Source organism: Arachis ipaensis, chromosome B1 (assembly GCF_059453495.1).
Source record: "Arachis ipaensis isolate K30076 ecotype BB chromosome B1, ASM5945349v1, whole genome shotgun sequence".
NCBI classification, from domain to species: Eukaryota; Viridiplantae; Streptophyta; class Magnoliopsida; order Fabales; family Fabaceae; genus Arachis; species Arachis ipaensis.
The window spans coordinates 55,822,903-55,837,835 of NC_142436.1; positions in this window are offsets into that span (position 1 = coordinate 55,822,903).

Sequence of the window (14,933 nt, forward strand, 5' to 3'; positions counted from 1 at the left end):
GGCTCACATTTCTTCTTAGAACATTGATGCCCAACACCTCTTTGGGCTGCTAAATGCCTTGTAGTTAGGTTGCTCTTGATTGTGGACTTTCAGCTGATGATCCCGGGTTAGTTAACCCAAGTCACCGAGTGTTGATGCACTCCAAAGAGCTTAATAATCCAAGCAGATCCTAATACAAAGACACCACAGGCATATATTCTAAGGTTCAAGCTATTGGTGTCCAGCTTTGTTTCTTTTTGTTTTTCTTTTGTTCTGCTACTTCTTTTTTTCTTTCTTTTTGTTTTTCTTTCTAACCAAGGATTTTTATTCGATTGAGATTCATAGACAGTAGGCCACTCTATACTTAGAAGGAGATATCCTGGCTCTTTATTCACTAAAAGTGAGCTATTGTACAATCACACACATACCACCACTTACTTTTATTCTACTTCTATCTAACAGAGACCATCTTACTTCACATTCAAATATTTCTTTTATTGAACTTAAAGATGCAGGGGACAAAACCTGCTTTTTGCTAAGTGAAAGTAAACACACAAGCACACACATAGACTAGCTTACTTATTCTAAGATTGATTCTACTTGTATTAGATGAACACTTTAACAAAACACAAGTCAAAGCATTTTTCAATAGCAAGAGTCAAGTGTAAATACAACCCATTGGTTTGCAGTTCCTTTGTCCTTCCTTCTGTTGTGCCCTTTTGAGTTATGATGCATAGTGTCTTTAACTGGTGGTGAATTCCCTGCATAATTCTCAACAGTTGCTTGCTTCTCAAGCCCTTAGATGACCAGTTAGTATGCATGAGTTGAGTGTGGCTTGTGGATTTAATTTGGTGTGGGGACACCAAACTTAAGCTCTTGCCACTTCTCTGGATACAACAGGTTAACTCTAGGCAAAATCTTGTATCCTTGCTAAAGGTTATAAAGTTAAGACTAAAAAGCAGTTAAGTGGTTGAATAATTTGTTCGATTGCTTGGAGCTAACAATGTGCAGGAGATTAGAATGTGCTTTTGAATGAGGTTTTGGTGGAACACCAAACTTAGAATCCTCCATTCTCCTTTAAGTTGTTTTTGGTATGCAACACCAAACTTAGCTCCTTGCAATACATATCAATTATTCAACATTTTTATTGAAAAGGCTATGAAAAGGAAACTACCTCAGGTTGGGTTGCCTCCCAACAAGCGCTCTTCTATTGTCATTAGCTTGACATCCTTCGATTCCTTTCAAGAAGGCTGTAGGTTCTGGACCTCTTTTTCCTTATCCCATTGTCCTCCCAAGTACAGCTTTGCTCTGTGACCATTTGCTGTGAATTGATTCTTTGTTGCTTCATCTAGCAGTTCAATGCTCCCATAAGGAAAAACCTTTGTCACCAAGTATGGACCAGTCCACTTTGACTTCAGTTTGCCAGGGAAAATCTTAAGCCTTGAATTATACAGGAGCACTTGCTGTCCTGGCTTGAATTCCTTCTTTGTGATTTTTTTGTCATGCCACCTCTTAGCTCTTTCCTTGTATATCTTAGCGCTCTCATAAGCTTCTATCCTGAATTCATCTAACTCATTTAGTTGCAACAACCTTTTTTCTCCTGCAGCTTGGGAATCAAGGTTGAGGAGTTTAGTGGCCCAAAAAGCTCTGTGTTCAAGCTCTACAGGGAGGTGGCAGGATTTGCCATACAATAGCTGAAAGGGTGACTTGCCAATAGGAGTTTTGAAAGCTGTCCTGTATGCCCATAATGCATCATCTAGCTTCCTAGCCCAATCTTTTCTTGTGCTTCCCACTGTTTTCTCTAGGATCTTCTTTAACTCCCTATTTGCTAGTTCAGCCTGGCCATTAGTCTGAGGGTGGTAAGGTGTAGCCACTTTATGGATTACTCCATATTTGTAGAGGAGCTTCTCCATCTGTTTGTTGCAAAAGTGACTTCCACCATCACTGATTAGACTCTTGGGCACTCCATATCTTGTGAAAATGTGCTTTTTAAGGAATTGGAGGACAATCTGTGCATCACAAGTGGTCGTAGCTATGGCTTCCACCCACTTTGAGACATATTCCACTGCGACTAAGATATATCTGAAAGAATAGGAAGGGGGAAAGGGCCCCATGAAATCAATTCCCCATAGATCAAATAATTCCAGTTCCAAGATGAAATTTTGAGGCATCTCATTCCTTCTTGTTAATCCTCCTGTTTTCTGGCATTCATTACATTGGTGGACATATTCTCTGGCATCCTTGAAAATAGTTGGCCAATAGAAGCCGCTCTGCAATATCTTTGCAGCTGTCTTCTCTGGGCCAAAGTGTCCACCATAAGCTGAACCATGACAGTGCCACAGGATATCCCTCATTTCACTCTCAGGGACACACCTTCTAATTACTCCATCAGAACATCTCTTGAACAGGAAGGGTTCATCCCATAAGAATTTCTTTCCCTCATTGATTAACTTCTTCACTTGTTGCTTAGAAAAGTCTTGAGGTATCTTTCTTCCCACTTTGTAGTTTGCTATGTCGGCAAACCAGGGTGCTTGCTGGATCTGCAAAAGGTGCTCATCTGGGAAACTTTCATTCATGGGCTGAGATGCTTGTTGAATTGTTTCATGTGGTAGCCTCGACAAATGGTCTGCAACCCAGTTTTCAGTGCCCTTCCTGTCTCTTACCTCAATGTCAAACTCTTGTAAGAGCAATATCCACCTGATAAGTCTTGGTTTAGCATCCTGTTTTGACATCAAATACTTAAGTGCAGCATGGTCAGTATAAACCACAACTTTGGATCCTATTAAGTATGATCTAAACTTATCAAAAGCATAAACTACAGCTAGCAACTCCTTCTCCGTTGTGGTGTAATTTCTTTGGGCCTCATTCAACACCTACTTGCATAATATATGACATGATGTAAGTTGCCCTTCTTTTGCCCAAGTACAGCACCAATTGCAAGGTCACTTGCATCACACATGAGTTCAAAGGGTAACTCCCAATCCGGAGGTGTGATGATTGGTGCTGTTGTGAGTTTGTTTTTTAAAGTTTCAAAGGCTTGCTGGCAGTTTTCATCAAAAATAAAAGGGTTATCAAGCATTAGTAGATTACTCAAAGGTTTAGCTATTTTTGAAAAATCCTTGATAAACCTTCTGTAGAATCCGGCATGCCCCAAGAAACTTCTAACAGATTTCACATTAATTGGTGGAGGGAGTTTTTCTATGACTTCAACCTTTGCCTTATCAACCTCTATCCCTTTTCTTGAAACTTTATGGCCAAGAACAATCCCTTCGGGTACCATGAAGTGGCATTTCTCCCAGTTCAAAACTAAATTAGTTTCTTGGCACCGTTTCAAGACAAGGGTTAAATGGTTTAGGCAAGCATTGAAATTATCACCAAAAACAGAGAAGTCATCCATGAAGACTTCTAAAAACATTTCGACCATATCAGAGAAAATGGAGAGCATACACCTTTGAAATGTGGCAGGGGCGTTGCAGAGCCCAAAGGGCATCCTCCGGTATGCAAAGACTCCGAATGGACATGTAAAGGCAGTTTTCTCTTGGTCCTTGGGGTCCACCATGATTTGATTATACCCAGAATATCCGTCCAAAAAGCAATAATAGGCATGGCCGGCCAACCTTTCCAGCATCTGATCAATGAATGGGAGAGGGAAATGATCCTTCCTGGTGGCATCATTCAATCTTCTATAGTCTATGCACATCCTCCACCCAGTCACTGTTCTAGTGGGGATCAACTCATTCTTCTCATTAGTGATGACCGTCATTCCTTCTTTCTTTGGTACAACTTGAACCGGGCTTACCCATGGGTTGTCAGATATTGGGAAGATTATCCCTGCATTCCACAACTTCATTACTTCCTTCTGGACAACTTCCTTCATTGTGGGATTTAGCCTTCTTTGTGGTTGAACCACTGGTTTGGAATTATCTTCCAAGAGGATCTTATGCATACATACTGCAGGGCTGATTCCCTTCAGGTCATCAATGGTCCATCCTAAAGCATCTTTGTGAGCTTTGAGTACATCAAGAAGTTCTCCTTCTTCCTTCTTTGTCAGGGATGAATTAATGATTACTGGAAAGCTCTCCGATGTGCCAAGGAATGCATATTTGAGATGGGTGGGTAATGGTTTCAGTTCTTGTTTTCGTACTTCTTCCTTCTTGACTTGTTTTTCATCTTACTCACTGGAAGTCTCAGCTACTTGTTCCCTTGTTGCCCCTTGATTTCCTTCTTGCTCTTGTGGACTTTCTTCCAGCATTTCTTCCACCAAACTCTCTATCATGTCCACTCTCACATAATCCTCTTGCTCAGGATTGTGTTGCATTGACTTGAAGACATTTATGACCATTTGTTCATTGTGGACCCTGAAGATCATTTCTCCTTTTTCTACATCAATAGTGGCTCTTGCTGTGGCTAGAAATGGCCTTCCTAAAATGATTGAATTGTTTCCTTCCTCTTCAGTATCCAAAATCACAAAATCTGCTGGGAAAATAAACTCCCCAACCTTTACCAACAGATTTTCCACAATTCCAGTGGGTGTTTTGATTGATCTGTCAGCCATGACCAATGACATCCTAGTGGGTTTAAGCTCTTCTATAGTAAGTTTTCTCATCATTGAGAGAGGCGTTAAGTTGATGCTGGCACCAAGGTCACATAGAGCTTTGTTGAGAATTATTCTGCCAATGGTGCATGAGACTACAAAGCTTCCTGGATCCTTGAGTTTTGGTGGAATGCCCCTTTGAATCAAAGCACTGCATTCCTCGGTGAGTAACACGGTTTCCTTCTCAAGCCAACTTCTTTTCTTGTTGATAAGCTCCTTCAAAAACTTGGCATACAGAGGCATTTGCTCAAGTGCTTCAGCAAAAGGAATATTGATTTCCAGCTTTTTGAAGGTTTCAAGGAACTTGTGAAAATGCTGGTCCTTGGTTTCTTTATTGAACCTCTGGAGATATGGCAGTGGAGGTATAAAGGTTTTCTCTACTTGTTGCTTTTGATTCTTGGTTGGCTTTTCAACTGCTTCATTCCTTTCTTTTGGAATTTTTGGTTGTTCCCCCTTTGCTTGAGTTTGTTTTGAGGCTTCCTTGCTTGCCATTGCATCATCATCATTGGCTTCCTATGTGTGTGTTGGTTGTTCCTCTTCTATTGGTCTTTTGCTGCTCTCTACTTGCTTCTTAGTAGTGTCATTGTTGCTCATCAATGTTCTCCCACTCCTTAATTGTATTGCCTTGCATTCTTCCTTAGTATTTGGGATTGTGTCACTCGGCAGTGAGCTTGAAGGTCTCTCAAGAGAAATCTGCTTGGAGATTTGCCCCATCTGTCTCTCTAGGCTTTTCAGGGATGCTTCCTGATTCTTGGTTACCATTTCCTGGTGTTTCAACATTTTGTCTATCACGGCCTCCAAGTTAGTGATTCTCTGGGCTTCAGGTGATACTTGAGGTGGGTTATGAGATGTGGGTGGTGGATGATAGGAATTTTGGTTGGTGGGTTGGTTATTGGATTGGTACTGGTTGGGGTTGGGGTAGTTGTTTTGAGGTTTTCTGTAGGGGTTTTGGTTGGTTTGCTGCTGGTTGTGGTTTTGGTTGCTTCTTGGGTTGTTTTGGTTTGAGTTCCTCTGCCATGGTTGTTGGTTTTGGGTATGATTATCTCCCCATCTGAGGTTTGGGTGGTTCTTCCAGGATGGATTGTATGTATCACCATACACTTCATTTGGTCCTTGGTTGTGCATATACTGTACTTGCTCTTGTTGTTGTTCTTCTTGAGTTTCTTCACTCTGTCCCCATGTGGTTGATGGTTGGCTAGTGTTAACTGCTGCAACTTGGAGACTATCAATCCTCTTGGCCATTTGCTCAAATTGTTGTTGAATTTGCTGCTGCATCATCTTGTTTTGAGCCAAGATTGAGTCCACTCCTTCTAGCTCTATTACTCCTCTTCTTTGTGATGGTTGGCAGTTTCTTTGATGAGCAAAGAAATATTGGTTGTTAGCCACCATATCAATGAAATTTTGAGCTTCCTCTGCAGTTTTCATGAGTTGCAAGGAACCTCCAGCTGAGTGGTCAAGTGATTCTTGAGCCTTTAGGGTGAGTCCTTCATAGAAGTTCTGTAGCTTGTCCCACTCAGTGAACATTTCTGGTGGACATTTCCTCAGCAGAGCCTTGTATCTCTCCCATGCTTCATACAGATTTTCAGCATCCAATTGTGTGAACGTTTGTACCTCAGTTTTCAGCCTGTTAACCCTTTGAGGTGGATAGAATTTGGCTAGAAATTTAGTCACCAAATCATCCCAGCTAGTGATGCTTCCTTGAGGAAAAGTTTCAAGCCATTGTGCGGCCTTGTCCCTTAATGAGAACGGGAACAACAGAATCTTGTAGGTCTCAGGATTCACGCCATTGGACTTGACAGTGTCACAAATCCTTAAGAAGGTAGACAGATGTTGATTTGGATCCTCCAATGGTCCTCCCCCAAACGAGCAGTTGTTTTGGACCAATGTAATGAGTTGTGGCTTTAATTCAAAGTTATTTGCATTGACATTAGGGGTGAGAATGCTGCTTCCACAATGTCTAGCATTTGCAAAGGTATAGGAGGCCGGAACTCTCCTCTGGGGTGGATTGTTATTGTTGTTGTCTGCTCCACCTGGTGGATTGGTTGAATGTTCCTCCATATCTTGGAATTCTTCTTCTGATCCCTCTTTTCCAACAATATTTTCCCCTCTTTCCGCTCTTCTTAACCTTCTAAGAGTTCTTTCGTCTTGTTCATGAAAGATGGGTGTATTTCTTCTTGTACCTGACATACAAGCAGAACATAAGAAACACACAAACCAGTGACACTTCAATCTATTGCTAGAATGAAGTTTTAGTTAGCTTAAGCAAAAATTCAAACAGTTAGTGGGTTAATTGAAAATTAAAAGAACAGAAAATAAAAAGAAAAAAAAATGCTAGATCTAGATCACCACCTCACTTAATCATTGTCAATCTAATCAATCCCCGGCAACGGCGCCAAAAACTTGATGGGATATTTTAGTGGAAAAACAAATTTCTCCAAAACACCCAAAACTAACTGGCAAGTGCACCGGGTCGCATCAAGTAATAATAACTCACGGGAGTGAGGTCGATCCCACAGGGATTGAAGGATTGAGCAATTTTAGTTTAGTGGTTGATTTAGTCAAGCGAATCAAAATTTGGTTGAGTGATTTGTGATTTGCAGAATTTAAATTGCATGGAAAGAAAAGGGAATGGGTAATTGACATGAAATTAAAGAGAACAGGAATTTAAATGCTGAATCTTAAAGAACAAGAAATTAAATGGCAGAAACTTAGAACGCAAGAAATGTAAATTGCAGAATCTTAAAGTGCAAGAGATGTAAATAGCTTGAATTGTAAAGGGAATTGGGAGTTGGATTTGCAGAAATTAAACGAGGGAAAGTAAATTGCAACCAACAGAGAAGTAAAAGAACACTTGGATTGAACCGGATCTAAAAACAGAATTGTAAATAAGCATGAAAACAGTAAACAGGGAATGGGAAATGGGAATTCCGAATCTCAGGACCCAAGAGACTAGATAACCAAGTCTAGATCTCAATGCCTTCCTAGATCCAACAAGAACAATTGCAAAGGAATTGTAAATTGCAAAGAAAGTAGATGAAGAACAATTAACAGAAATTAAATTCAATAAGCAGTAGAAGAAACAGAGAGATCTTCGGATGAGATTGAAACAGAATTCCTTCAATTCTCCAACCCAAGATCCAATACAATTGCAATTGAAATTGAAAGCAATAAAACTAAGAGGAAGAGAGTGGAATTCTCCTTCCCCGAAACTAAGAAATTAAAGATCACTCAATATCCAAAGCTCTCCGAAAACTATTATGAAAACTCAAAAGGAAAGCTCCCTTAAGAACTTGAATTCTATCCTATTTATACACTTTCTTCAAATGATCTTCAAGCCTTGAGTTGGGCCTTTGCTCTTGGTGGAATTGGGTTGAGAGAGGCCTTGTTTGATTGCTCTTGGAGTTTGGAGAGGAACCAAAGTGAACCAAGTGAACCGGGTTGGAGTTTTGCAAAAGTTTGAGTAAAAATTTGACCAAAAGTTTGAGGCAAACTTTTGGTCCAACTTTTCATATCAGCCCCCATGTTTTGCTGATACCCACGTTGGTGCAAAAGTTAGGGGGTCTAACTTTTGCTCCAACGTTGGCCTTCCTTAGTGCACTTATGGCGCCAACGTTAGCCCAAAAGTTAGAGGCTAACGTTGGCGCAAACTTTTGGTGCCCAGGGAGTGTTTTTCTCATGCCAACGTTAGCCACAAAGTTAGGGGCTAACGTTGGCACAAACTTTTGGTGCCCAGGGAGTGTTTTTCTCATGCCAACGTTAGCCACAAAGTTAGGGGCTAACGTTGGCGCAAACTTTTGGTGCCCAGGGAGTAACTTTCATGTGCCAACGTTAGCCCAAAAGTTAGGGGCTAACGTTGGGGCTAACTTTTCACCCAAAAGTTTGTGCAAAAGTTTGAGGCTAACTTTTGGTCCAGATTTTTTCTTCCTGGTTCATTTTCACTTATTCCATTGTCCTCTCTTTACTCCTAGCCATTCCTTCTTGCTTCAACCTTTCTCCAAGCTTTCTTCACCTATCATTAATCAACCAAACACATCAAAGCTATGCTTAAAATCATGAGATATTCATTTTATCATAATATGTGACAATTATAGCCTAAAACCTCATGAAATAGCATGAATTCATACATGGTTGATTCAATCAGAGGAAGCATGAAAATCTACCCAAATTAGCTTACTTGTAGCTCAAGAAAGTGCACAATTCAAGTGAAAACAAAAGAAAAAGACTAGTGAAACTAGGCTAAGATGACTTGTCATCAGTAACTAAGGCAATAATGTAGATCATAGCTAGTCACTAGCATGTGATACATGAGTGGTATAGGCATGCAAACAAGAAGCATGAGAAGCGCACACTCTTAACAACGACAACAAGAAGTAAGAAAAATAGGGGATGAGCTTGTAGAAATGAAGCAAGAAAGGTAGTAAGCTCAATGTATACATGAACAAACAAGTGAATGAGAAAGAACACCAAAATAGAGAACACTTAGTCAAAATAATTCCAAGAAGTCATATGGGTCTTTCATCAAACACTTGGTGTGCATCCCTTTATGACAAAAACTTAGAGAAGAGTGACAATGTAGCATCCCATAAAGCATCAACAATCATCATATCATACCACTAAATACAAAAGAAAGCAAGTAAATTAAACAAACTCATCAATGCAAGAGTAAGCTCCACTTGGAACACCTATGAGAAAATGAAAAGAAATAAGGAAATAAAATGCAATAAACAAAGAGAACATAAATGCGACTACTTAAGAAAAAGAGTAAGAGCATGTAACTAAGGGAATGGCAAAAGGGAAAAGGAAACAAAAAATTAGCAAGGAGGAGTACCTTGAGGGGAGAGGAGGAGATAGGGTATGGAGGTGAGAGAAAGGTTAGTGAAGAAGAAGAGAGGGAAGAGAGAAAAGAGAGGTGTGGGTCCGCCGAAGGTGGTGGTTGCCGCCGGTGGTGGCGGAGAAAAAGAGGTAGGGATGGTAGAGGAGGGTAGAGGTGAAGAAGAGAGGTTGTGGTAAGAAGAAAGAAAGAAAATGGAGGGAGAAAGGCACACTCTCATTAAATTAGTTCGCGAAATCGACGCGCGCGCGCCATGCATGCGTGCGCATGCATGCGCAAAATCAGTAACGACGCGGACGCGCACAGTGCGCGTGTGCGTGAGGTAGCGAAATGTGAGTGTGCGCGCGAGCGCCAGGTGCGCATGCGCATGCATATGTGTTGTGCCCTCAGCACAGGTTGGGCACAACTCTGGCCCAACTCTCGGGAAAAAGGACCAGAAAATAAAATTTGGTGAGCGACGCGGATGCACACGGTGCGCTGACGCGTCGATTGGCATTATGGTCGAGGTACGCGTGCACGCCTGGTGCACATCGGTTAGGCCAAAATTCACATCGGCGCGTAAGCGTGCATGACGCGTGCACGCCGGTAAAAAAAAAAAAGAAAGAAAAAAAAGAATTTTTTTTCTCCTCTTCCATCTTCTTTTGTTTATCGCATTCGTATACTTCTACTCTTTACATTTCAATTTTGATTTTATAGCCTGTTTTCTTTTTTTTCTAAGTTTCTCATTTTAATAATGGTGTTGCGTTCTTATACTCAATTGTTGAGAACTTCTTGCATTGTTTTGGTGCTTGGTGACTTGTTTAACATTAATGATCATATTTGTTCCACACACAAGATTAGTTCTTTAGTCCCTCCTCATTCATTATTCTTTGTTTTTGTGCTTCATTATCATTGAGTTTGGATGGGACCCAATGCTTTCATGCTTATCACTAATCTTGTTTGTGTCAATCCTTATTTGAACTTGATGCTCAATATGCTCTTCATGTTTTGACTTTATTCTTGCATCAAGTATTAGTTAATATGCCATTAGCTTATATTGCTTTCTCACTTACATGCGTAGCTAACATGTAGTGAGAACCATACTCTTATTTGGCATTAGCCCCCGCCTATGCTCAATTTGGTTTGATACATTCGTTGTAGGCTTAATTTTCTTTCTTTTTCTCTCTTTTTAGGATTGGCCACCAAGAAAGGAAAAAAGGAAAAGCTTTTAAATGGGGGCAACAAACAAGTCATCCACACAATCTTTTGAAGAACTCATCAATTGTAGCAACCCATCCACATTGCTCTTCTTTGCATGCATCGAGGACGGTGCAATCTTCAAGTGTGGGGAGGTCGTCTGACCTATCTCTGTGGGTAATAATTTTCTTGTTCAACACTAGTTCTTTGTTTTCTTTGTTAGATAGTTGTTGCATTGCATGATAGGTTGCATGTTAGTTAGAATTTGTACATATTTTTACCACTTCTTTCCTATTAGGACTACTTGGTTAGGGTGATGATTTCTTTTCCAAGAAATTGTTCTTAGGGCAACCTACCAATTTAAAAATTTTTGGTTGAACTTGCTTGAAAGAATTTATTTTGGATCATGTTTTTGAGCTAAGAACACAAGCAAGTTAGATTTGAGCCTAATGGTGTGATTACATCTTATAACCACTTATTTTTCTTCTTGTGTGCAATTGTTCTCCTTCTATGATTGTAATCTTTAATTTGTTTGACTCTTTATATCTATTATTTTGTGTATTCATGCATTTATATGATTGAGGCCATAATTTCATTTAGCTCACTTACCCAAATAGTCTTACCTTTTATCTTCCATTGTTAGCCAATTTGAGCCTACAATTAACCTACTTGTTCTTAATTTAGCACATTACAAGCCTAAAGCGGAAAACAATAAATGTCCTTATTTGGATCTTTGATTGGCCTAGGCTAGTGTGTGAGTATCATTCAAGTGTGGGAAACTAGGGACATTGGTTGAATAAAAGGGTAGTTTTGTATTTTTGTTGTGAATATTGGGAATCGGGTACATGCTCATGTGTTAATCAAATGTAAAACCATATGCATTGATATTTTTGTATATACTTTATTGCGAAAAAAATGAGAAAATAAAAAGAAAGAAAAAAATATATGTAGATAGCAAAAGGAAAAAAAAAGAAAAAAAATAGAAAGAAAAGAAAAAGAAAAGAAAAGTAATAAAAGGGGACAAAATGCCCCAAGTGAAGCTCAATAAAATCAATGCATATGTGTTGTGATAAAGGAAAAAAATGCATGAGTATGAGAATAAAAAGTGAAAGATGGGTAGCTAGGTTAGAACTTAATTGTATAGGATGTCATAGGCTAGGTGGGAAGTCTAAGCTTATCAAAGATTCAAATTTCACGCTCACTTGACCAAATATGCATCCTTACCTTGACCCTAGCCCCATTACAACCTAAAGAAAAGACCTCATGATACTTGTATGCATGCATGAAATATATGTTGATTGTTAGAAGAAAAAACAAATCTTGGAAAGCATGATTAGGGGAGAATTGAGAGAATCGACCCTATACACTTGAGCGACTAGAGTGCAAACACTTCCGGTGAGGGTTCGATGCTCAATTCCTTGATTCCAGGCTTTCATGAGCGTTCTTCTTGCAAGTCTATTTGAACTTCATTTTTATACTTGAATTGGTAGGATTCATGAGTCGTCATAGGACCTTAGCCCTACTTGTGCATGTATGTCTTGGAGATTGATTTGTTTTTAACCAAGTAGGTAGAATCATTTTGCATTTAGTTGCATTCATATAGATTTAGTTAGATCTCATTGAATAAATGTTGATATCCTTTGCTTTCTCTTGGCTTAAGCATGAAGACATGCTTGGTTTAAGTGTGGGAAGGTTGATAAACCCCATTTTTAGGGTTTATCTTGTATTGAATTTAGAGGATTTTGTCAACCTTTCTCCCATTTATCCAATGAAATAGCATGATTTTGTAAATTCTCCTTTAATTGTGCTTAAGAGTGAAAACATGCTTTTTAGGTCCTTAATTGTTTAATCTTGATTTACCTTTGATTCCATTAGATGCCTTGATATGTTTGTTAAGTGATTTCAGATTTAGGAGGCAAAGATTGGATCAAGGGAATGAAGGAAAAGCATGTAAAAATGGAGAACTCATGAAGAAATGAAGGAATCGCAAAAGCTGTCAAGCCGACCTCTTCGCACTTAATCGGCCATAACCTGAGCTACAGAGGTCCAAATGATGCGGTTTCAGTTGCATTGAAAAGATAACATCTGGGGATTCAAAACGATATATGATTTGCCATAGTTGCTATACGTATGGTGATGCGTACGCGCACTGTACGTGCACATGTCGTTGCTGCCATATGACCCACTTAAAGCAATACGTGGCTAGCGAATTCTAAAGCCTTGTGGGCCCAATCCAACTCATTTCTGATGCTATTTAAGCCAAGGATTGAAGGGTAATCAACATACTTGAGATACTTTACATACTTTTGATTATTAGTTTAGTTTAGGTTTGTTTTAGAGAGAGAAGCTCTCACTTCTCTCTAGGATTAGAATTAGGATTAGGTTTAGTTCTTAGATCTAGGTTTTGATTCATGCTCTCTACTTCTGCTTCTTCTCAATTCTTTGTTGTTGCATTTATGATTCCTCTATTCTTTTGTTGTAACTTCCTTTATGTTGTTTCTATACTTTATTGTAGATCTAATCTTGTTCATTCTCTTTTCTTTTAATTCAAGTTGAGGTAATTCATTTAGATCTTGTTTTCTTTAATTGTTGTTGTTGATTTCTTACATTCAATTGTTGTTAGATTCTATTCTTGTTGCCAATTTACTATGCTTTTCTTTTGTGCCTTCCAAGTGTTTGATGAAATGCTTAGTTGGATTTTAGTGTAGATTTTGTTCCTCTTGGCTATGGTAGAGTATTAGTGACGCTTTAGTTATCTAATTCCCTTGTTGATTGATAATTAGAAGTTGCTAATTGATTTGGATACCACTAAAGCTAGTCTTTTCCTTGGGAGTTGGCTAGGACTTGTGGAATCAAGTTGATTCATCCACTTGACTTTCCTCCATGGTTAGAGGTTAACTAAGTGGTAGCAATGGATAATTTGTGGTCACAATTGAGGGGGATAACTAGGATAGGACTTCTAGTTCTCATAACTTGTCAAGAGCTTTGTTAATTGTTAGTTTATTTCCTTTGCCATTTATATTTCTTGTCTATTATTCCAAAAACCCCAAACAACACCGCATAACCAATAACAAGAACACTTTATTGCAATTTCTAGGGAGAACGACCCGAGGTTCAATACTTCGGTTTATAAATTTAGGGGTTTGTTATTTGTGACAAACAATCTTTTGTATGAAAAGGACTATTGTTGGTTTAGAAACTATACTTGCAATGAGATTTCAATTGTGAATTCTAGACCACACAAGAATCCATTCATCAGTGGCAACACAATATACCAGTGTATTCAAACTTGTTGCACTTGCACCGAACCTCTTGACTCAATGGGTCAAAATCTACTGTGAAAGTACGGTAAACAGTCTTCTCCAAAAATCTCTTCTGCTCTTCCACTTTAATAGAAATTAAATCACCCTATTGTTCAGTTGATTGAACCACGCAATCAGTTTTTTTTTCTTACCTCCAGCTGAACATCCCTGAACAATTGGTGTATTCCCGCTGAAATTGTCTCTCAATGCCTGTGCTCCCTCTACATGGGATGACTCCTTTCAAGTCCATAGAATCATCTTCTAGCTCCTTCTGCTCCTTGTTTCCAAGCACATTGTAGAATTCATGGACGAACTGGACCAAACTACTCTTGCAATGCAGAAACCCCCGTAAAATACGTGCATACTTTCACTCTACTGTGTACTCCTCATACCGGCCCAAAATTCACTCTTGAAGAATATTGGAACACATTTCGTTGATTGGCAAAAATGTTTACATAAAAAAAAAAACAGAGCATAAGAGTGACGCTTAGACACAACATGATGATCGCTTCCAAAGAACTGATAAAACAAATAAAAAACATCGAGTTTCCTAAGAGAGAAACCACCTGTTTGTGTATTGAAAAGAACATCCACTTACTATGTAAAAAATAAACATCGACTACTGGTTTACGAAATTGTGATCTCAGGCAACGGAACCAAAAACTCTGTACGCACGTCTTAATAAATTGTTTTTCATTCATAACTTCAATACAACTAACCAGCAAGTGCACTGGGTCGTCCAAGTAATAAACCTTACGTGAGTAAGGGTCGATCCCACGGAGATTGTTGGTATGAAGCAAGCTATGGTCACCTTGTAAATCTCAGTCAGGCGGATATAAAATAGTTATGGAGTTTTCGAACATAAATAATAAATAGATAGAAAATAAGGATAGAAACACTTATGTATATCATTGGTGAGAATTTCAGATAAGTGTATAGAGATGCTTTCATTCCTCTGAACCTCTGCTTTCCTGCTGTCTTCATCCAATCAGTCTTACTCCTTTCCATGGCTGGCTTTATGTAAGGACATCACCGTTGTCAATGGCTACTT